This window comes from Lolium perenne, chromosome 5 (assembly GCF_019359855.2).
Source record: "Lolium perenne isolate Kyuss_39 chromosome 5, Kyuss_2.0, whole genome shotgun sequence".
Classification (NCBI taxonomy): Eukaryota; Viridiplantae; Streptophyta; class Magnoliopsida; order Poales; family Poaceae; genus Lolium; species Lolium perenne.
The window spans coordinates 176,137,754-176,160,870 of record NC_067248.2 but is presented as its reverse complement, the minus strand read 5'-3'; the positions used below and the strand labels follow the sequence as shown (position 1 = coordinate 176,160,870).

General features: G+C 41.2%; 2 long non-coding RNA genes across 5 annotated transcripts; both read right to left on the bottom strand.

Annotated features, from left to right (window-relative positions):
- Window positions 1-435: 435 nt before the first annotated feature.
- Window positions 436-4,380, bottom strand: LOC127333760 (uncharacterized). 3 transcript variants are annotated; one of them, XR_007871518.1, is made up of 4 exons: window positions 2,675-4,380; window positions 1,326-2,571; window positions 1,192-1,240; window positions 436-1,086 (listed from the first exon to the last, which is right to left on the bottom strand). It is a non-coding gene; the product is annotated as an uncharacterized lncRNA (long non-coding RNA). The 3 variants fall into 3 exon arrangements; XR_007871574.1 differs by having other exon boundaries at window positions 436-1,240; window positions 2,675-2,766; window positions 3,764-4,380; XR_007871542.1 differs by having other exon boundaries at window positions 436-1,240.
- A 249-nt stretch (window positions 4,381-4,629) lies between these two features.
- Window positions 4,630-21,270, bottom strand: LOC127346214 (uncharacterized). Of its 2 annotated transcripts, XR_007879400.2 has the most exons (4): window positions 19,689-21,270; window positions 18,240-18,305; window positions 17,944-18,132; window positions 4,630-4,995 (listed from the first exon to the last, which is right to left on the bottom strand). It is a non-coding gene; the product is annotated as an uncharacterized lncRNA (long non-coding RNA). The 2 variants fall into 2 exon arrangements; XR_011745300.1 differs by having other exon boundaries at window positions 18,240-21,270.
- Window positions 21,271-23,117: the final 1,847 nt, after the last annotated feature.

Genomic DNA, 23,117 nt, shown 5'->3' with positions numbered 1-23,117 from the left:
GACTCATGAATCGACAAATTTCGGCTCTCTCGGGTAAAGTTTGTTAAACATCGGAACTACTGCTTTTGTTGAGATTGTACGTCGAGTTAAGGCATATGGTCTCGCGCATGGGCACTCATCAACGAGATCACTGGCAACTCCATATGCGGGAATGCAAACAGTTATGAAATGTTTTCGGTAAGAAGTAGAGCCAAGCTTACTGGTGGTATCGTGGTCACACACAACAACGAGAATGGTCAAGCACAACTTCCTTGACATCCAATAAGACCGCCCAATATAAAATATAGAAAGGTGGATCGGTCTGATAGAACTAGTCCTTGTAGACACAGACATGACCACCTCTCCAACGAGGCTTCAAATTGTGGAGTACAATAGTAGTGCAATTTTTTTCTATCGTATACGCTGCGATCTTGCAAATTAATTTTGGCCCTCAAATACCTGTTGCATACAAGTTGCAAGATGTATGCCACCTCAAATTATCAGTGAGACGTGGCCCTGGATGCCGACACTATGTGCCACTGGGACTTGTTTATGAACTTTCTCTCCCTTGGCATGATATTGGTCAACAACTAGAATACCGAATTGGACTAGTACTACATATCAGTCATACTAGACCATGAGCGCGCGCATTGCCGCGCCCGTTAATTTAAAAAATTAGTAGTAAATACATGTACGAACAATGAAAATTTGAAATTTCCTGAAAAAATGTCTGCCTGATAGGACTAAGCAAATCCCAACAAACTTGGGAAATTTCTAACATTGCTTATATGAGTGATCCAAAAGTGGTAAACTAATCATATTTAGATCTAATTGGTAAAATATACTCTGATTTTACATACATGTTGAAATCCACCTCACTTATGCATCATGTATACAACACTGTTAAAAATTGAGAATACGACCATATTGCACAGAATGTCTGGGGTACATGCCCAGATGCGACTTTGAGTTGTCTTGAAGTGGCTTTGCTGATCAGTGAAAGACCTGAAATCCTAGACCTACGGACTGGATGCTATGGACTGCACATACAGACGTGGATTGGTTTAACTTTTTGACCTCCCATGATTTTAGGATGCAAGGCCAAATCTGCAACTTACACGTCCATCCATAAAAAACAATCCGTGACAATCAACTCGTGAAAGACAGTACCTCTGATATTTTGCACTATTCTGCAGGGATGGGATTCATTACCTCCTCTGTGTAGCCTTACTCGTGAAAGATAATACATCCTCTGATTTTTCTGTCCAAACATGCAACATATTTTATGGCACTTAAGAAAAGAGAACATGGAGTAAAGAGTAGAGTAATTCTCCGCTGGAGCTTACCTCCTCCAAATATGCTAATACAGACACCACTTTTCATGAGGAAACCAGCAGTGGGGGATGGGGTTTCATCGTTTGAAATGAAACTCGTGAAACAATTGCTACAGATCATGGACAATGCGCGTGCCCTCCAATCTGAAGCAAGTCCTTCTGAATATTCTGCACTATTCTGCAGCGATGGGATTCAGTAACATTGTCCTGGAGATGGATGCTACCACTTTGAAACAGGAGATCACGACATCAAACTGACTACTCATCTCTAGGTGTCCTCTTTAGAGAAATGACATCTAATCTGAGTGTTGCTTTTGACAGTAATAGTTAATCTGTGTCCAAGATCCCATAACATTGTATCTCGCAAACTTGTTGTGCGAGGCACTCTGTTAGGGGATGACAACCACTATGTTTGGTTTCACCATCTTCCACAGTTTGTACTGAATTTGTGTGATGGTGATTTACCCAGCATATCAGGGTAATGGAATGCAAGAGTGTTTCTCTCATAATCATAACAGTTTGTAGTTAGCAACATTTTGCACCCGTCCATGTTTAGGAAATAATGTTTGAAAAAACTAAGAAATAGAGACATTTGATAAAACTTGAATCATTTGAATTATAATGTGATGCTGCATATTATGTATAGGATATTTTTCTGAATTGGGAACTAATACACTGGGATGATGATTGATATTTTTTACGTTTTCTCTAGATCACATTCATGAAAACATAGTAAAAAAAATGAACGCAGAACATTACAAAATGTATCATGTAACAGGTTCAGTCTTCTATTCTTGTATAGCATTCAACTCTTAAATTAAGGACACGTTCTCGAGGAATCCAAGTATTGCATTGGAGCACTAAGCACTTTATTTTAATGGCTAAACGTGAATGTCAATATAAAGTGCAACACTAAAACTAAATATGTCCCCCACAGATCACAAACAATCATCTAAGAAATATGCAAGAATCGGAACAGAAAATAGGAACAAAAATATCTTGTTATTATGCACATACCTATTGTCCACCATCCATGGATTCCATATGAACAACAACAATGCAATTGATTTTAATTTGACATGCCAACAGAACCAAGTGATTAAGATCAACAAAAGCTTATTAAACCCCGCTGATATATCTAACCAATAAAATCTGATCTCACCTTTTTCCGATCTCAGATTTATCGGTCACTTCAAATCAGCAGGTTTATTATACACTTATCCTGCCATAGAGTAGCATTGAAAAATCCAATATGCACCTGAAATAGCAAGTCAATGTACAATCAGGTGACCTGGAAAAAACATTTGCACTTGGGTTAGTCAAAAGATAGAGATATAATATTTTTATCAAAAACTTCTTACGGAAGCAGGTGCAGCCTCGGCAGATTGCAGGCCAGTCATCTAAAAGATATTGCTGTAAGTTGAGGATGTCCCAGAGATGGAATGCTAGTGTCCTGCTGCTAGTGCAAAGGAGATAACATCTAAAATGATATGCTAGCTTAACCAAATATGCTTTATATTGCAAGATTAAAGCACTTAAAATTATATGTGTGTGAGGAAATAATCAAGACTCAATTGAAGCTAAACTAATGCAAGGTAATCAAAATTGGTGGAAAAAAACATAAAAATAATGAACAAACAGGAAATTGATACCCTGTTGCACTAAAATTGCCAAAAGCATATGCCAGAATTAGTGATTCAGTGATACTCCAGAAATCTGAACCTTTTTTCTAGTCCATGGAAGCAGTAAAAAATGATGAACCAATGATAGTCCAATGAAGAAAAGCCAAAACGACCACCCTGAATAACCATACATAAGACAATTAGGTAGAATAAAAAGATTGCATCCTTTCAACATTTTCCTAGGTTTGAAGTGTATTTTTATTGTCAGCGCGGGACATTGCAAGTCTGCAATGTGTACCTATTCATTGCAATTAAAAAACCATGGAATTTTCCTATTATTCAAGGAAATATTCCAATGCATCTAAAATAAAATATGATAAACGTGCTATTAAGCTCGCTAGACATCATAGAAGTTTACAGAAATCTATCGCATACAGAGCCACTGCTACTAAATTTATAAGTTGGTGCTACCAGTCTATTGTAATCCTTCAATCAAAGAACTAACTTTTGCAGTTTGGTAAATCGCCAATAACATATGTGTAAGTGTAACCATTAGCAAAGTAAGATCATCATCCTCCCGAGCTGAGGTATTAGGTGGAAGGACCTGGTTGGCGAAAATCAGATCATAACAGTGGAGGTCAGTATAGTGAACCAGAGGTAGGGGAACCACTGACACCCAATATTTGTTTGATCACATCTGGTATGAAGAAATAGAGGTGCACACCGTGTCCTCTTCATCATTGGATCCTCAATCAACCTGGCGCCCTACCCAGACTCCAATACAGAGGGCTCAAAGATGGGAATTGAAGGGCGATAAATAAAGTTCACCTGTTGTGGACTGCCAGTCTCCGCCGTCGAGGATGCTAGCCCAGCAGTCGAACCAGCCTCCTTATCTTGCGCCATCCAGAGACCGCCGAAGCCGCTGACTCGCTCATACGTATTCTCCTCCGCATCCTTGATCGGTTGACATAGATGCCTCCTCTGCATCTCCCCGCCATCGCCGCTGCCGTCTGCTCCTCCTCCACATCGGCCATTGTCGTGGTCTCCATGATTCCCTTTTAATCAACAAACTAACAACAAGAATCAGAACCTATTTGCAGGCAAATCAAAGGGGGACCTCATGAAGTATCGAAGAAGTGGGGTAGGCCAGAAATCTGAAACGCCAATCGACTACAGCAAGAAAAGCAAGGGAACCGGAAGGGCAGTGATGGGATGACAGAGGGCGCACCTTCAATTGCCATTAACTGCACGAAGTAATGGTGGCGGCATACGCGGTGTGGTGCCTCCGCCTCCACGGTCTTCTCCCGAGGTTGAGCATAACTTGCAGCCCACAAGACCAACAAAGTAGCCCAATGTCCCACTGCAGCCCAGTTCACGAGAGGGAGTCCAGGTAGTTCTCGGGAGTAGCGGCCCGGTTACGTTGTCCGAGCGTTGTTTCAGCCGGACGGGAGATTTTGGACCGTCAAAGCGCGTGATCGGACGGGTGAGGACGCAAAATCGCTGTGGTAGCTCCTAGGTGGTTCAATTATACTGTTAACTAATCAGACTATAGATGCAAATGATGTTGTTGTCGCGTACGGCGTACCAGAAGTCGAAATCTGATGGGCAACTAGTGTATAATATAATAATCATTTGAAATTTATCCACACATCACACATCCGTTATACCCCACTCATATTTTAACAAGAACTAGTAATATGCCCGTGCGTTGCACCGGGATAATAACAAGATGTATAGTGAAATTTGATTCAAATGTTACATTTTAGACTATCACATAAGTTGTATTCCTCCATCATACTCTTCCCGTTCATGTTCCCCTAGCTCCTTGTCCAATCTAATAATCTCCCTCGATCTGGTGCTGCCTTGTCTTCGCTACACCGCACTTAGCCACAGACTCATTTTTCGTTGCTTGGTTCACCTCATTTTCATCCATTGTCATTCCCGCACCACCTCGTCCACACTGATTTGTCCTCGCCCACCATGGGTTGGTTACATCGCTGCCTACAACCTCTCTGCCCACATGCTTGTCTTTCCACTGTCAGGCATGACTTTCTGTTCACCTACATGGTGCAAGAGCGGATTGTGATCATCAATGTTTCTGTCTAAAACATAAGAATCAACTTCTAAATGAACGAGTGGTGGTACAACAATTTCCAAAACATCTATTGTGAATGATTGCACCATTGAGATAATAGAGTCCATCATATAAGATTGTGGTGGTCCTAGCACCTACATTATGTGGTTATCATATAAGAATATTTCATCAATGAATTTATCACTGCACCGGAATGATAATGCTAATTTCAACAAAGCTTCAGATAGAAGCCCTCAGGTACATACTGAAGGAGATATGCCCTAGAGGCAATAATAAAGTGGTTATTATTTATATCTTTATGTTTATGATAAATGTTTATATATCATGCTATAATTGTATTAACCGAAACATTAGTACATGTGTGATATGTAGACAACAAAGAAGTCCCTAGTATGCCTCTTAACTAGCTTGTTGATTAATGGATGATTAGTTTCATAATCATGAACATTGGATGTTATTAATAACAAGGTTATATCATTGTATGAATGATGTAATGGACACACCCAATTAAGCGTAGCATAAGATCTCGTCATTAAGTTATTTGCTATAAGCTTTCGATACATAGTTACCTAGTCCTTATGACCATGAGATCATGTAAATCACTTATACCGGAAAGGTACTTTGATTACACCAAACGCCACTGCGTAAATGGGTGGTTATAAAGGTGGGATTAAGTATCCGGAAAGTATGAGTTGAGGCATATGGATCAACAGTGGGATTTGTCCATCCCGATAACGGATAGATATACTCTGGGCCCTCTCGGTGGAATGTCGTCTAATATCTTGCAAGCATATGAATAAGTTCATAAGAGACCACATACCACGGTACGAGTAAAGAGTACTTGTCAGGAGACGAGGTTGAACAAGGTATAGAGTGATACTGAAGATCAAACCTCGGACAAGTAAAATATAGCGTGACAAAGGGAATTGGTATCGTATGTGAATGGTTCATTCGATCACTAAAGTTATCATTGAATATGTGGGAGCCATTATGGATCTCCAGATCCCGCTATTGGTTATTGGTCGGAGTGAGTACTCAACCATGTCCGCATAGTTCACGAACCGTAGGGTGACACACTTAAAGTTGGATGTTGAAATGGTAGAACTTGAATATGGAATGGAGTTCGAATATTTGTTCGGAGTCCCGGATGAGATCCCGGACATCACGAGGAGTTCCGGAATGGTCCGGAGAATAAGATTCATATATAGGATGTCATTTTATGTGAATTAAAATGATGCGGAAGGTTCTATGGAAGGTTCTAGAAGGTTCTAGAAAAGTCCGGAAGAAACCACCAAGGAAGGTGGAGTCCCGGTGGGACTCCACCTCCATGGCCGGCCAACCCTAGTGGGGGAGGAGTCCCAAGTGGACTCCCCCTTAGGGGGCCGGCCACCCCCCATATGGAAGGGGGGAATCCCACCCCAAGTGGGATTCCCACCCTAGGTAGGTTTCCTTTTCATATGGAAGGTTTTGATTTCGGGTCTTATTCGAAGACTTGGAGTCCAACACTTGGGGTTCCACCTATATAATGAGGGGCCAAGGGAGGGGGCCGGCCACCCCAAGACCACAAGTTGGCCGCCCCATTGAAGTGGCCGGCCACCCCCTCCCAAACCCTAGCCGCCCCCCTCTCCTCCATATCTCCCGCGTAGCTTTAGCGAAGCTCCGCCGGAGTTCTCCACCGCCACCGACACCACGCCGTCGTGCTGTCGGATTCAAGAGGAGCTACTACTTCCGCTGCCCGCTGGAACGGGAGGTGGACGTCGTCTTCATCAACAACCGAACGTGTGACCGAGTACGGAGGTGCTGCCCGTTCGTGGCGCCGGAAGCGATCGTGATCAAGATCTTCTACACGCTTTTGCAAGCGGCAAGTGAACGTCTACCGCAGCAACAAGAGCCTCATCTTGTAGGCTTTGGAATCTCTTCAAGGGTGAGACTCGATACTCCCTCGTTGCTACCGTCTTCTAGATTGCATCTTGGCTTGGATTGCGTGTTCGCGGTAGGAAATTTTTTGTTTTCTATGCAACGAATCCCTACAGTGGTATCAGAGCCGTGTCTATGCATAGATGGTTGCACGAGTAGAACACAATGGTTTTGTGGGCGTTGATGCTCTTGTTATCTTTAGTTTGAGTACTTTGCATCTTTGTGGCATAGTGGGATGAAGCGGCTCGGACTAACTTTACATGACCGCGTTCATGAGACTTGTTCCTCGTTCGACATGCAACTTGTATTGCATAAGAGGCTTTGCGGGTGTCTGTCTCTCCTACTATAGTGAAGATTCAATTTACTCTTCTATTGACAACACTAGTATCACCGTTGTGGTTCATGTTCGTAGGTAGATTAGATCTTACTCGAAAACCCTAAACCACGTAAAATATGCAAACCAAATTAGAGACGTCTAACTTGTTTTTGCAGGGTTTGGTGATGTGATATGGCCATAATGTGATGATGAATATGTATGAGATGATCATTATTGTATTGTGGCAACCGGCAGGAGCCTTATGGTTGTCTTTAAATTTCATGTTGAGTAGTATTTCAAAGTAGTTGTAATAGTTGCTACATGAGGTGAACAACCATGAAGACGGCGCCATGAACCTTGACGCTACGCCGACGATGATGGAGATCATGCCCGTTGATGATGGAGATCATGTCCGTGCTTTGGAGATGAAGATCAAAGGCGCAAAGACAAAAGGGCCATATCATATCACATATAAACTGCATGTGATGTTAATCCTTTATGCATCTTATTTTGCTTAGAACGCGACGGTAGCATTATAAGATGATCCCTCACTTTAATATCAAGATAATAAAGTGTTCTCCACTCGTATGCACCGTTGATATAGTTTGACGTTTTGAAGCATCTCGTGATGATCGGATGTGATAAACTCAACATACAACGGGTGTAAGCCATGTTGCACACGCGGAATACTTGGGTTTGCTTGACGAGCCTAGCATGTACAGACATGGCCTCGGGACAACGGAAACCGAAAGGTTGAACACAAGTCATATGGATGATATGATCAACATGTTGATGTTCACCATTGAAGCTACATCATCTCACGTGATGATCGGTTTTGGTGTAGTGGATTTGGATCGTGTACCACTTAACAACTATGAGGGATGTTGTATTAAGTGGGAGTTCATTAGTAATTAGATTAAAACATGAACTAATTATCATAAACATAGTCTGAGTAGTATTTTGAATTAATTTGTAGAATTGGCATCCGTTTACTACTATGCGTTAGTCTTGTAATTGAGATAGAAATCAAGTTAAATCGACAAATAACTTTACGAATCAGTGCCGTATTGTTAATGAATCAAGAAATGATTAAGTTCTATTGCAAACTTTTAGTAAACCTCACATTGTTGATTCAAAGAGCTATGGTTTCAATTAGTACCTAAAGTTATCTTGTCTCCGTGAAACTTGAAGTTCAAATCTGTTTGAAAAGTAAGGAGCTGAAAATTTAGTTTTCAGAAATAATCAAGGTATGAGATATATGTGATATCTAAGACCTTATTGCAAGATGATAGAATATAATTTGGTGAGACTACATAAACTCATAAGTTTTATGGGAATGTACGAAGGTTGAAGACGCAAGGCGTCCCAATCCTCCAACCATTGGGGCACTAACGATATTCACATATCCATGAAGTAATCATCCTTAGTATGCACCGTTGGTAAGACTCGTCGTTTCGAAGCATCACGTGATGATCGGGTGTGATAGATTCTACGTGTGCATACAACGGATGCAAGTTAGATTTACACATGCAAATACTAAGGTTAAAACTTTACGAGCCTAGCATGTACAGACATGGTCTCGAAAAGTCGTCATGATATGATGGATAAAATTATGAGTGAAATTGTTCATCATATTACAAAGTTACTAATAGTGAAATCTGAAACACTTGTCATATGATGATCAACTTCAAAGTAAGAACCTCAAGGTTATTGGTATTTGACCAACAAACCTAGAAGTTATTGATGTTGAAGTGTTTTTCTGAATAATGAGGAAAGCTAAAAGAGAAACTGCAAAAGATATTTTGGCAAAAAGAAAAAGAAAAGACTAGAAAGTCTAGCTCAGGTGTATATAAATGATATACATGTTATGGTTGTATTCCTAGTTAAGTCACACTATGAAATTCTTGGGTATTAGTACTATATTGGTTGGTATGAAGTGTCATACAAAACAACGCAATACAAGAATATAATGGCCTAAGTGACTGACAAGGAATATGATAAGGATGCACGTCTGGAACAAAATAAAGTGTTATTATGTTCGTCGTTAGCATTTTATCTAGCCCTTAGAATTTATAATAAAGAACTTAGTAATTGTTATTTTGCTCTGGTCAAATGAAAACAATGAGTTGTTCAAATTATGACATTACTCCATGTACGATGGATGAGTTATTATAAATCTTAATGGTGAAACACACATACATAACACTGACGCTGAAATGCCATAAGGAAAATGATTTGAATTCCACTTATTTGTGGAACCGCCATTTAGGTCATGTTAGAAAGAAACGCATGAAGGAACTCCATGCAAATGGATTTTTGGAGTCATTTGATTTTTGAATCATTTGGCGCTTGCAAATCTTTTCTAAAGAGAATGACTAAAATACCGTTTATAGGCCAAGAGTTGAACGGGCAACTAACTTAGTGAAAAGATACATGATGATGTATGTGGTTCACTGGACATAGTTGTGTGCGGGAGATTCTTCTACTTCATGAAAACTTCAAACAATGAATTGAATATATATATGGATATATTCGATAAGGAAGAAGTTTGAACCATTTGAATAGATTCAAATAAATTTCAGCATGAAGTGGAAATCATCGTAATAGAAAAGTCAAATATCTATGATTGGATCATGGTGGAAATATTTGAATTACGAGTTTTAGCGAACATCTAAGAGAGTTATGAAGTTGTTCTACAACTCACGTTTCTTGGAGTATCATAGTAATGATGAAGTATCCAAAAGATGTATCCAAACCTTGTTGGATCAATGATGAGATAAAATATTGATGCCATTATATTTTTTGTGGATTATGCTTTAGTGACTACCGCTTTTACACTTAATAGAGCATCATCATGATCCGTTGAAATGACACCATACGAGTTATGGCATGGGTATGAATCCTAATAGTCTTTTCTTAAAATTTTGGTATGCATAGCATAAGTAAATAAGTTTACAACCAAAATCGGATGAATGTCTTTGTTGGTTATTCCAGAGAATTGATTGGGAATTCTTCCCACTATGTAGACAAAGACAAAAGTGTTTGTCAATGTTTCTTATTTCCAAGAAATTGTTTCTAGCGAAGTATTTGAGTGGGAGGACAATAGAACTTGATAAGGTTTATGAACCTGAGCATAATGATCAGAGTAGCGCAGCATCGGAAATTGGTTCCGGAAGCGGCCACAACGATCATGGCTTTCATGACTACAAAGTGTTTTAGCCATGAAGATCGAAGTACATATTGAACCTTGTAGGTATGGTTTACTTTGTGATCAAATAAATGATTTGTGGACAAAGGATTGATTTTGAACAATGATAAACCAACTACAAACAAAGAAGTTATGATGGGCCCTGACTCCGTTAAAATGGCTATACGCCATGAAATCCAAGATAGATGAATACTTTTTGAAAGTAAATGGATCTATAAAAATTGATGAAAGCTTGACTTGTTGAAAAGTTGTTTACGACAAAGTTCAAAGAGTTGACTACGACAAGATTAGATCTTCTGTAGCAATGCTTATAGTCTATGTGGATTAGTCTAGTAATCACTACATATTTCTTTTATGAGATATGCTAGTAGGTTGGCAAAATACATTGTGTTGTGGGTATACTTCATGGGTGTACCATCGACAGTGCCTAGATCCGGCAAGTCCGGGTGGCCCATAGATGATGATGTGGCATGTGGCCCATCGGGCGGCCCAGTTGCTGTTAATCCTAAAGGATGAAGTCCAGCCCAGGATAGGGAAGCCGGATCCCAACCGACCATCGGAGGAAGTCGGATCCATGGAGGCCCAGGAGTAACCCGGATCCATGGAGGCCCAGGAGTAATCCGGATCCATGAAGGCCCAGGAGTAACCCGGATCCATGAAGGCCCAGGAGTAACCCGGATCCATGGAGGCCCATGTGGAACCCGGATCCAGTACGACGTAGGGAGGAAGGCAGATCCTTGACGTACACGGCAAGACATTGTACTGTAGCTAGGCGACCTGTAATCCGGCTAGGACTCTCCATATAAACCCTAGATCCGTGCGCCTTTATAAGCCGGATCCTGGGAGCCCTAGAGGCACGTTGAGAACAACCACAACTCATTGTAACAACGCGAAAGCGCCCAGATAATTCCGAACAAGCAGCAGTAGGGCCTGTCATCGTGCAGGTGTTCCGAAGCTGGGTAACTCGCGTACCACCGTCCCGAGAGCACTCCGCCCTATGGCCCCTACTTCTTCTCCCCCTCGTGAGGATCCCTCCTCCGGGGTACCGTCGATTAGGCAACGACAGTTGGCGCCCACCGTGGGGCCTGCGGCGTCTGGAGGCCGGAATCGGGAGGGTTCCGCCATGGGAAGCTACGACGACACCATCGCTGTGGGGCGCGTCCTTTACGCCGGAAACCTTCCGATCGTCCCTCCGGACGAGTGCTGGGTTCCGGCCAAGACAAACCCCGTCAAGCTCTCCATCGTCCCAGTTGGCGGCATACACATCTTCATCGGCGAAACCGTTGATTTCGACAGAAACGCACTGGTAAGTAATGTAGCTGCGACCACCGCCGAGCAGGACGCAGCTGCAAAGATCCGATCCGAGTCGCTGGAGCTTTCCACGGAAGAATCCGCCTTAGACCCGGAAATTTCAAATTCTGTTTTTGGTTGCCGGATCCGCGCCTACGATTTTGGTAGTCGGATCCGCACCTATGTTTTTGGTTGCCGGATCCGCGCCTACGTTTTTGGTAGTCAGATCCGCACCTATGTTTTTGGTTGCCGGATCCGCGCCTACGTTTTTGGTAGTTGGATCCGCACCTATGTTTTTGGCAGCCGGATCCGCACCTAATTTTTGGTAGTCGGATCAGCACCTATATTTTTGTAGCCGGATCTATACCAAAATTTTGGTAGGTGGATCCGCACCTAAATTTTTGGAAGTCGGATCCACACCCAAATTTTGGTAGGTGGATCCGCACCGACAGGACCACTGCGACAATCAATCTCGCATCGGCTCGGCGGAACGCCGAAGAAAAACCGCCACGACCGACATTGACTCCGCTCAAACAGCTAAGTCCCTATTTATATTTAATATTTTAAAATTTTATGATCATGAGATTAAGATTGGTTCACTCATATCCTGAGTCTTTTACCGCTTTCACTGTTGGTCATATCTTTCCCACGATTTGCCTCGCGCTCGTGAAAAACTTTGTACTGTTTTTGCCGCTTAAGGCTCCAGTACGCTGCAAAAATTCCGCTTTCGGGCGTTAGCTTGAGTTTTCTAGCCTACACGTTTTCTGTTGTTTATATGTGGATTCCTTAGTAGTGACATTTCGGTACTTAAAACCGGCCTCTGTTTCTGAGGTTCTTGATTGTTTCGCTATTAAGCGCTATCGCCTCAGCAGATGTTCTGTGTTTAAAGTTCGCCGTCTCGCGAAAAGTCAAGCATATGAACCAGAAGAACGGATAAACCAGCACTTGCTTAAAACATATAAATTACATTAACTGTTCAAGATAGTCGAGTTTTTTCCGCCTTGACAGTTTTATGTTGTTCAACTGCTGCATAGTTTCAGCTTTAAAACATTTGTTCAAAGGCCGTTTTTGTTCCGCCTTACATTTGTTCGTTGAACATGATCAAAGAAACAATTTAATACAAATATGTTTTTATGTTTATGTATCAGGTACATGACACTTGGACGTACAACAGTCCTCGATTTAAGGTGTTTTCAAGCAGATCTAGCATCGCGCGAAGCCCCAGGAGAAGCTAGCCGGATCCAATGAGAGAAGGTTGGGCGGATCCATGGCGTGCACAGCTGGAGAAGCAGCTTGAGTCTTGATTCCGCTATGCTTAGCTGGAACCAACCCTCGGGGGCTGCGGTTTGATCTTAGGTGAAAAGTGTGTTTCCTTTCGGTATCAGTGCTGGAAATTTCCGCCTAGATGCTTGGGATTTACGCTATTCCTAAGTCACATATAAAGATAAGGCTACTCTAAGAGCACCAAGCCTGATTTTCAAGAAAATTCACCTTGGCGCTCGGGGGCTACATCGATGAAGTTCTCTGAGTAACAAGCCGGAAAATTTCCACCTTGACGCTTGGGGGCTAAGTTTCTGAGCATCGTGTCTCCTTGGAGCAAGCCGACTCAACGCTCGGGGGCTACATACATATGGTTATGTCAAGAAAATTTTCAAAGATGGCGAAAATCTGGCTAACTAGTCGGATCCGCACCTAATTTTTGGTAGCCGGATCCGCACCTAATTTTTGGTAGCCGGATCCGCACCTAATTTTTGGTAGCCGGATCCGCACCTCAATTTTTGGTAGCCGGATCCGCAACTAATTTTTGGTAGTCGGATCCGCACCTCAACTTACCGCTCAAATCACGCGAAAATGGCGCCAAGATAGGCGGAACCGTTTGAATCTTTTAAGGTTCCGGGTAACGGCGTGAAGATAAGCAAATTCTTGTCCGCAAGCAGGGGAGTAACCCGGAGACATGTTATGTACTGTCGATGGATGAAGTCCCGCAGGATGAGGGTTTTTTCCGACTGAAAGTTGGGAAAGAAGAAAATATGAAGTTAGAGCTCTTCAAGTTTCTCCGCGTTACCAATATTGCCGGAGACCATGATGGACTAGTGAGGCGGAAACAGCAGGTGAAACTCGAAGAACTCTGGGGGCTACTGTTGTGGGTATACTTCATGGGTGTACCATCGACAGTGCCTAGATCCGGCAAGTCCGGGTGGCCCATAGATGATGATGTGGCATGTGGCCCATCGGGCGGCCCAGTTGCTGTTAATCCTAAAGGATGAAGTCCAGCCCAGGATAGGGAAGCCGGATCCCAACCGACCATCGGAGGAAGTCGGATCCATGGAGGCCCAGGAGTAACCCGGATCCATGGAGGCCCAGGAGTAACCCGGATCCATGAAGGCCCAGGAGTAACCCGGATCCATGAAGGCCCAGGAGTAACCCGGATCCATGGAGGCCCATGTGGAACCCGGATCCAGTACGACGTAGGGAGGAAGGCAGATCCTTGACGTACATGGCAAGACATTGTACTGTAGCTAGGCGACCTGTAATCCGGCTAGGACTCTCCATATAAACCCTAGATCCGTGCGCCTTTATAAGCCGGATCCTGGGAGCCCTAGAGGCACGTTGAGAACAACCACAACTCATTGTAACAACGCGAAAGCGCCCAGATAATTCCAGACAAGCAGCAGTAGGCCCTGTCATCGTGCAGGTGTTCCGAAGCTGGGTAACTCGCGTACCACCGTCCCGTGTGCACTCCGCCCTATGGCCCCTACTTCTTCTCCCCCTCGTGAGGATCCCTCCTCCGGGGTACCGTCGATTAGGCAACGACACATTGCTTATAAGAAGTGTGTATTAAAGGTGTATACAAGATACAACCAAAAGTTTTGCTAGTCCGTAGAATACTAGATAGGTATACAAACTTCAATCGGATGAAGTAAGTATCATGGAGTTGGAATCTTCACTAGATGAAATAGTCAAAGAGTTTTTGATTTCATCAGAGACGATGAAGAGACTTGCATTTGCAAGAAATTAAGTGGGAGTGCTGAGACATATTTTTAATACTTTATGTAGATGACATATAGTTGGTTATAAATGATGTAATTATATACTTGATTAAAAAGTTTTCATTGAGAAATTAACTTCAATGAAAGGATATGGACTGAAACATATCTAGTGTCAAAATCTATGAAGATAGATTGAAACACAAAATAAGTTTAAGTCAAAGTACATAGAATGGATATTGAAATAGTTCAATATATAAATATTAAGAAAATGTTCTTGTCATGTGAAGTTTTAACAAGACTTGAGTGTATCTGACACTCAATGAGTAAAAACACATGAGTGATTATAGATCACAAATAATATGTACACAATCAGATGTCATGTGCTCTTAAAAATGTTATGAGCATATACCAGAATGATTCATGTGATGATCATTGAAAAACATTAAGAATATTCTTGAGTACTTAAGAAGAACCAAGAATATATATATATATAGTTTTTGTATGAAGAAATGACAAACAAATCGCTGTAAAGTGTTGCACCGATATTTGTTTTGTCACATATGAAAATAAAATTTCAATCTCAAATTAGACTAAGTGTTGTTTAAAAGGTAGCACGATGAGCTAAAAGTTGTCTATGCTAGATTTAGAAGAGTTCTAAATATTGTGACGGATTCTACAAAAGAAGGCAGAGTATGTCATTGTTTTGACAATGACAAAGGATGTTAAGTCAAGAGGTTCTTTGAGAACTTGGTGTAGTTCCGACAGAGTCAGAACTTTGAAGCTATATTGTGTGTGACAATATTAGTAACATATTTCAGACCGCGGAATTAAGGTTCCACCAGAAGACCAAACATATTTAATGCCGACTCATTTGGAAATGAGTGATGCGTTGAGACGCAAATGAATTACAAAATACATACGTTTCTGAGTATGTCAGATCCATTGACTAAAACCTCTCCCGTGAGCAAAACATGATAAAACACCAGAAGGCCAAGGTGTTATATCTTTACAAATGTAAACTAGATTATTGAATCTAGTGCAAGTGGGAGACTGAAGGAGATATGCCCTAGAGGCAATAATAAAGTGGTTATTATTTATATCTTTATGTTTATGATAAATGTTTATATATCATGCTATAATTGTATTAACCGAAACATTAGTACATGTGTGATATGTAGACAACAAAGAAGTCCCTAGTATGCCTCTTAACTAGCTTGTTGATTAATGGATGATTAGTTTCATAATCATGAACATTGGATGTTATTAATAACAAGGTTATATCATTGTATGAATGATGTAATGGACACACCCAATTAAGCGTAGCATAAGATCTCGTTATTAAGTTATTTGCTATAAGCTTTCGATACATAGTTACCTAGTCCTTATGACCATGAGATCATGTAAATCACTTATACCGGAAAGGTACTTTGATTACACCAAACGCCACTGCGTAAATGGGTGGTTATAAAGGTGGGATTAAGTATCCGGAAAGTATGAGTTGAGGCATATGGATCAACAAAGGATTTGTCCATCCCGATGACGGATAGATATACTCTGGGCCCTCTCGGTGGAATGTCGTCTAATGTCTTGCAAGCATATGAATAAGTTCATAAGAGACCACATACCACGGTACGAGTAAAGAGTACTTGTCAGGAGACGAGGTTGAACAAGGTATAGAGTGATACCGAAGATCAAACCTCGGACATGTAAAATATCGCGTGACAAAGGGAACTGGTATCGTATGTGAATGGTTCATTCGATCACTAAAGTCATCGTTGAATATGTGGGAGCCATTATGGATCTCCAGATCCCACTATTGGTTATTGGTCGGAGTGAGTACTCAACCATGTCCGCATAGTTCACGAACCGTAGGGTGATACACTTAAAGTTGGATGTTGAAATGGTAGAACTTGAATATGGAATGGAGTTCGAATATTTGTTCGGAGTCCCGGATGAGATCCCGGACATCACGAGGAGTTCCGGAATGGTCCGGAGAATAAGATTCATATATATGATGTCATTTTATGTGAATTAAAATGATGCGGAAGGTACTATGGAAGGTTCTAGAAGGTTCTAGAAAAGTCCGGAAGAAACCACCAAGGAAGGTGGAGTCCCGGTGGGACTCCACCTCCATGGCCGGCCAACCCTAGTGAGGGAGGATTCCCAAGTGGACTCCCCCTTAGGGGGCCGGCCACCCCCCCATATGGAAGGGGGGAATCCCACCCCAAGTGGGATTCCCACCCTAGGTAGGTTTCCTTTTCATATGGAAGGTTTTGGTTTCGGGTCTTATTCGAAGACTTGGAGTCCAACACTTGGGGTTCCACCTATATAATGAGGGGCCAAGGGAGGGGGCCGGCCACCCCAAGACCACAAGTTGGCCGCCCCATTGAAGTGGCCGGCCACCCCCTCCCAAACCCTAGCCGCCCCCCTCTCCTCCATATCTCCCGCGTAGCTTTAGCGAAGCTCCGCCGGAGTTCTCCACCGCCACCGACACCACGCCGTCGTGCTGTCGGATTCAAGAGGAGCTACTACTTCCGCTGCCCGCTGGAACGGGAGGTGGACGTCGTCTTCATCAACAACCGAACGTGTGACCGAGTACGGAGGTGCTGCCCGTTCGTGGCGCCGGAAGCGATCGTGATCAAGATCTTCTACGCGCTTTTGCAAGCGGCAAGTGAACGTCTACCGCAGCAACAAGAGCCTCATCTTGTAGGCTTTGGAATCTCTTCAAGGGTGAGACTCGATACTCCCTCGTTGCTACCGTCTTCTAGATTGCATCTTGGCTTGGATTGCGTGTTCGCGGTAGGAAAAATTTTGTTTTCTATGCAACGAATCCCTACACATACAACAACTGAAAATAATTTTAACTCACCAATGTCTGAAAATAAATTATGCAAGTCCTACTTTTGCAAATAATGTAAATGGCTACCACCAAAGAAGTAAAATGCTAGATGACAACACAAAGAGCCTAAAATATCCATGAAGTGTGAACAAGGGTCAAGATCAAGTTCCTATGCTTCCGATAAAGAGTATGAGCCATTTGTAGGCTTCAAATATCTAAAGCACTTGCCAGCCTTAGAAAAAAAATCACTTTACTTGTACTCTGTAACATATTTACATAGTACCTCTAATTGTTTGTCACTCATTAATGAATTACTAATTTTCAGGATGAAATGGATAAAACTGATGTGTTACCTTGCAGTGAGGAGTTACCTAGCATTCAAAAAATATCACGATAATTATAAAAGACAAGGTCTCTCCCCCTCCTAACACCACATGTTTGAATGTTCTTTCTCTTTCTTTTTTTGTCTCAACATGTCTTTCAGCTCGCATATTCCCTCTCCCTCGGCTACACCGTCGCTCCTCCCATTCTTGCCACGATACCTACAACCATAACACATTACTTAAATGGAGAAGAAACCAACACATGCAAGGAGATTCATACAACATGCCAAATTCTCAGACGATTGGATGAGATATCATGCAAAGACCTGCAATATATGCTCAGTCTCCAACATCCGATTCTCATCCTAATTCTTGACATCTCATGGTAAATTCTGGAACAAAACAATACATAACTATATAAGATGTTGCATGATGACATTTTATTATGCAGTTAGCATCAATCGAAAATTATAGGGAAAAATAAGACTATGCCTATGGCTCCACCTATTTGAAGTTACTGTTCCCAAATTCCGTGACACTCCTCTACCTTAGCATATAAAAAAAATTCAATGAGGAAGTTGGGTTTGTATGCTGATTCCATACTATCAAAGATCGATCAACCAACAATTTGTTTCTTTCTTGATCATCATTAATTAAATTATCTTGAGATGAAAAAACTTATTGATAAAGCCAATAAACAAAATTATCAGTGTCTAGAAACATCAAACTCTCCATAACAGATCAAGCGTCCATAAATACATCAACATGTATTTCTGACTGAAGTTAAAAGTAAAAAAGGGAGAAAATAGGATTGACTCATGTCATGAATTAATTCGCGTACACTTTATTTTTCCACGCATACATATCACAGCCCTAGTACTGTAACATATCAGATACACTAAAGAAATTATTGAATGAGTGAGGCAATTGTATTAACAAAGAGCACTCAGTAGCCCTGTATTATTTTGTTTGACTGCAGGGAAATTAGATTTTATACACCTGATCCTTTTTGCGTGCACCATTTCACCTCTCGCTCCCCTTTACCATCAGGATCATCTCCCCTTCACCATGATGATCAAGAAGTCTTGGCAGCTCAACCACAAGTGCAATGGAAAAATACAAAAGCAGATGCATCGTGTGTATATACATATGTAGCTCAGTCTAGTTAGTTAAAATTTTATGCATTGTGCTTGATAACTTTCTGAATGAACAGGTAGAGTGCACTATGGAAAAATCTCTATATAAATAATTATGAGGCGTTGTTGCCATCAAAAAGGGAAAGTCATTTGGTCTACATACTTGGTCTAGCAGCACAACTAAGAACTCACACCTCTAATTTCTACTTGTTACAAGTTCTGTAATAACTTAACAGTCTAGGAAAGATAAAAAAAAACTTATTACTTAGCTTCCCTAAAATAAGACCTATATATTACTAAATTATCTTGAGATGACAAAACTTGTTGATAAAGCCAATAAACAAGATTATCAGTGTCTAGAAACATCCAACCCTCCATAACAGATCAAGCGGCCGTAAATACATCAACATGTATTTATGACTGAAGTTAACAGTAAAAAAGGAGTAAATAGGACTGAATCATGGCATGAATTAATTAGGATACACTTTGTGCTTCCACCCATACATATCACAACGCTAGTACTGTAACATATCATATACACTAAAGAAATTATGGAATGGGTGAGGCAATTGTATTAACAAAGAGCACTCAGTAGTGCTGTATTATTTTATTTGACTGCGGGGAAATTAGATTTTATACCTCTGATCGTTTTTACGTGCACCACTTCACCCATCGCTCCCCTTCACCATGATGATCAAGAAGTCTTGTCAGCTCAACCACAAGTGCAATGGCAAAATATAAAAGCAGATGCATCATGCATGTGTATATACATATGTAGATCAGTCAAGTTAGTTAAATCTTATGCAATGTGCTCGATAACTTTCTGAATGAACAGGTAGAGTGCACTACGGAGAAGTTCTCTATATAAACAATTATCAGGCATTGTATCCTTAAAAAAACGAAAGTCATTTGGTCTACATACTTGGTCCAGGAGCATAACTAAGAACTCACACCTCTAATTTCTGCTTGTTACAAGTCTGTAATAACTTAACAGTCTAGGGCGAGACACATGTTTCTCGGTGTGCATAGAGCTTATAACTTCAGCCTAAGGGTCCCATATTATACTCGCTGTGGTGACGAACTTTCCCTGGCTATCTCATGATCTCAAGACACCAAAAAAAGAAATGGTAATAACTCTTGCCACAAAAATAGGGTGGTGGTCTCTTCCATCTAACACCAGCTTAGCTGATGCCTGCAATGATATTGTCGATTCCATTTATGTCAGTAAGGATGGTTCCATTTATGGCCACGACAATAAGGTGGGTGGTGCTGTATTTTATGGCTGGTAACGTTTAAGTTCTTTCCTGAGCAGGGAATATTATTTTGATAATACGACATTTCTCCCTGAAATTTACTTTGCTGTTCAGAAGTCTAAAAGTATAGTGTGACATGGGTGTGTCAGTTGGTTGATTTGATGAGCTTCCTGGGAAGACCAAAGATAAACTTATTAGTTAGCTTCCCTAAAATAAAACCTATGTATTACTTATATCCGTATATTCATTACATTGTAATAGTTTGCCATTTCAAATAAATATTTTTGAGGGAATTTCAAATAAAAAATTAATATGACTTCTAACCAAACCAAGTGCTTCATAGAATAAAGAGCCATGGGAATATGAAAAGGTATATATTAAAAAATAGTAAACAATGCATAATGTACAGGGAAGATACATTACAGTGACTGAACTATTGAACCAAATGGTGTGCAAGAGTGCTAAGCAATACTAATGAAAGCAGTATACAGTTTAATTTAGAGATGAACAAGAAATCTTTATTGAATGACTCTGGTTCCATAAAGACGCTAATTGTGTTTAAAGATGTACTAAAATTATATGAAACCCTTGCTAGAATATGATTTAAAAAAGACAGCATAAAGCTCAAAATTCATGGGAAAACTTCTGATGACCATAGGTACTATAAACACATTTATATCCATGTCAATTAATATTTTTTTCATTCATCAGAACCATAAGTATGAAAATAGAAATCTACGTTCATTCTAGCAAAGAACATACTAATCTGGGCTCATAATTTAATGATCATCTGGGCTCATAACACAAAAGAACAACGTAAGGTAATCATGGAGATTAAGCAAATGGTAGCAATCTTCGAAGGACGATGTTCGGGCTTCAGATAAGACGACCAAGAATGCTATTAGCAAATGCTAAGTGGTAACCAAGTTCCATTATATAACTTGCAGAAAAGTGTACCTTGAATTAAGCTAATTCTCATCCTAATTAATTCTTGACATCTCATGGTAAATTCTGGAACAAAACAATACATAACTATAGGGGAAAATAAGACTATGCCTATGGCTCCACCAGTTTGAAGTTACAGTTCCCAAATTCCGTGACACTCCTCTACCTCAGCATATAAAAAAAATTCAATGAGGAAGTTGGGTTTGTATGCTGATTCCATACTATCAAAGATCGATCAACCAACAATTTGTTTCTTTCTTGATCATCATTATCTAAATTATCTTGAGATGAAAAAACTTATTGATAAAGCCAATAAACAAAATTATCAGTGTCTAGAAACATCAAACCCCCCATAACAGATCAAGCGTCCATAAATACATCAACATGTATTTCTGACTGAAGTTAACATTAAAAAGGGAGAAAATAGGATTGATTCGCGTTGGGGCGCAGAGGGCGTAGTCATGGGGGGCATGGAGGGCAGCACGCATAGTGTGGGCGGCGAGTGGGCAAGGCGGAAGCCGATGTCCCGGTCAATGTTGTCAGCGGCGCCGGTGACGACGGCCCAGGGCCCATGGAGCGGCGGCGCAGGGGCTTGATGGGGTGGAGGAAGGCGGCGTTGACCCAAAGCCGCCAGACACATGGCGGTGCGGGCAGCGACATGGAGGCCTTGTGGATGGTGCAGCCTGCTCGCCGGATGGAAGGGGTCTTGCTTGGCTGCGGCTCCTCATGGGTGTAGGTCGCTGTAGGAGGAGGAGCATCTGGGTGGCAGCGTGACAGAGAGAACGGACGGGGAAGGCAAACCCTACCGTCATCGCACGCCTCTGTTTCTCCTCGTGTGGGATTGGGGGAAATGTGGATGGAGGCTGGACTGCTGGGGATATTGGACTACAGGTTGATTTCGCATTTTACGAAGGGCTAAAGTGAAAAAGTAGCCCGGTGGAAGGTCGGACGATCGACGAGGGAACGACGGACCATGCTACCGATTGACGACGGAACGCTTTCGTATTTTTTAAGTAGTACAGATACATAACTATAGGGGAAAATAAGACTATGCCTATGGCTCCACCTGTTTGAAGTTACAGTTCCCAAATTCCGTGACACTCCTCTACCTCAGCATATAAAAAAAATTCAATGAGGAAGTTGGGTTTGTATGCTGATTCCATACTATCAAAGATCGATCAACCAACAATTTGTTTCTTTCTTGATCATCATTATCTAAATTATCTTGAGATGAAAAAACTTATTGATAAAGCCAATAAACAAAATTATCAGTGTCTAGACACATCAAACCCCCCATAACAGATCAAGCGTCCATAAATACATCAACATGTATTTCTGACTGAAGTTAACATTAAAAAGGGAGAAAATAGGATTGATTCGCGTTGGGGCGCAGAGGGCGTAGTCATGGGGGGCATGGAGGGCAGCACGAATAGTGTGGGCTGCGAGTGGGCAAGGCGGATGTAACACCCCAAATTTCAATAAAAAGAAAGTTAGAGAATTCCAGAGAGCAAATTTTCAAACCAACAAAAACTTTTCAAAGTGCATATAGTACCATGCATAGGACTTGTGCATTCGATTGATATGCCATGATGATGGTTATTACTTGTATTTGATATGCTCTAAAACCCTAATGTGATCATATGAAGATCACCAACCAAATAAATCAAAGAGGAAGAAAATCCAATAATTGAAAAACCCTAAAAACCCTCACATATGCCATATGGCATTTTTATAAATTTTGACCCTAGATCTATTTGGTCTTCACCATTAGTTGAATAATGTTATTAAACACTTATTACAACTTTTGGAATCAAAGAATCACAATTCAAATGAAATTCAAACACAAATCTAGCTCACATATGATAATGGT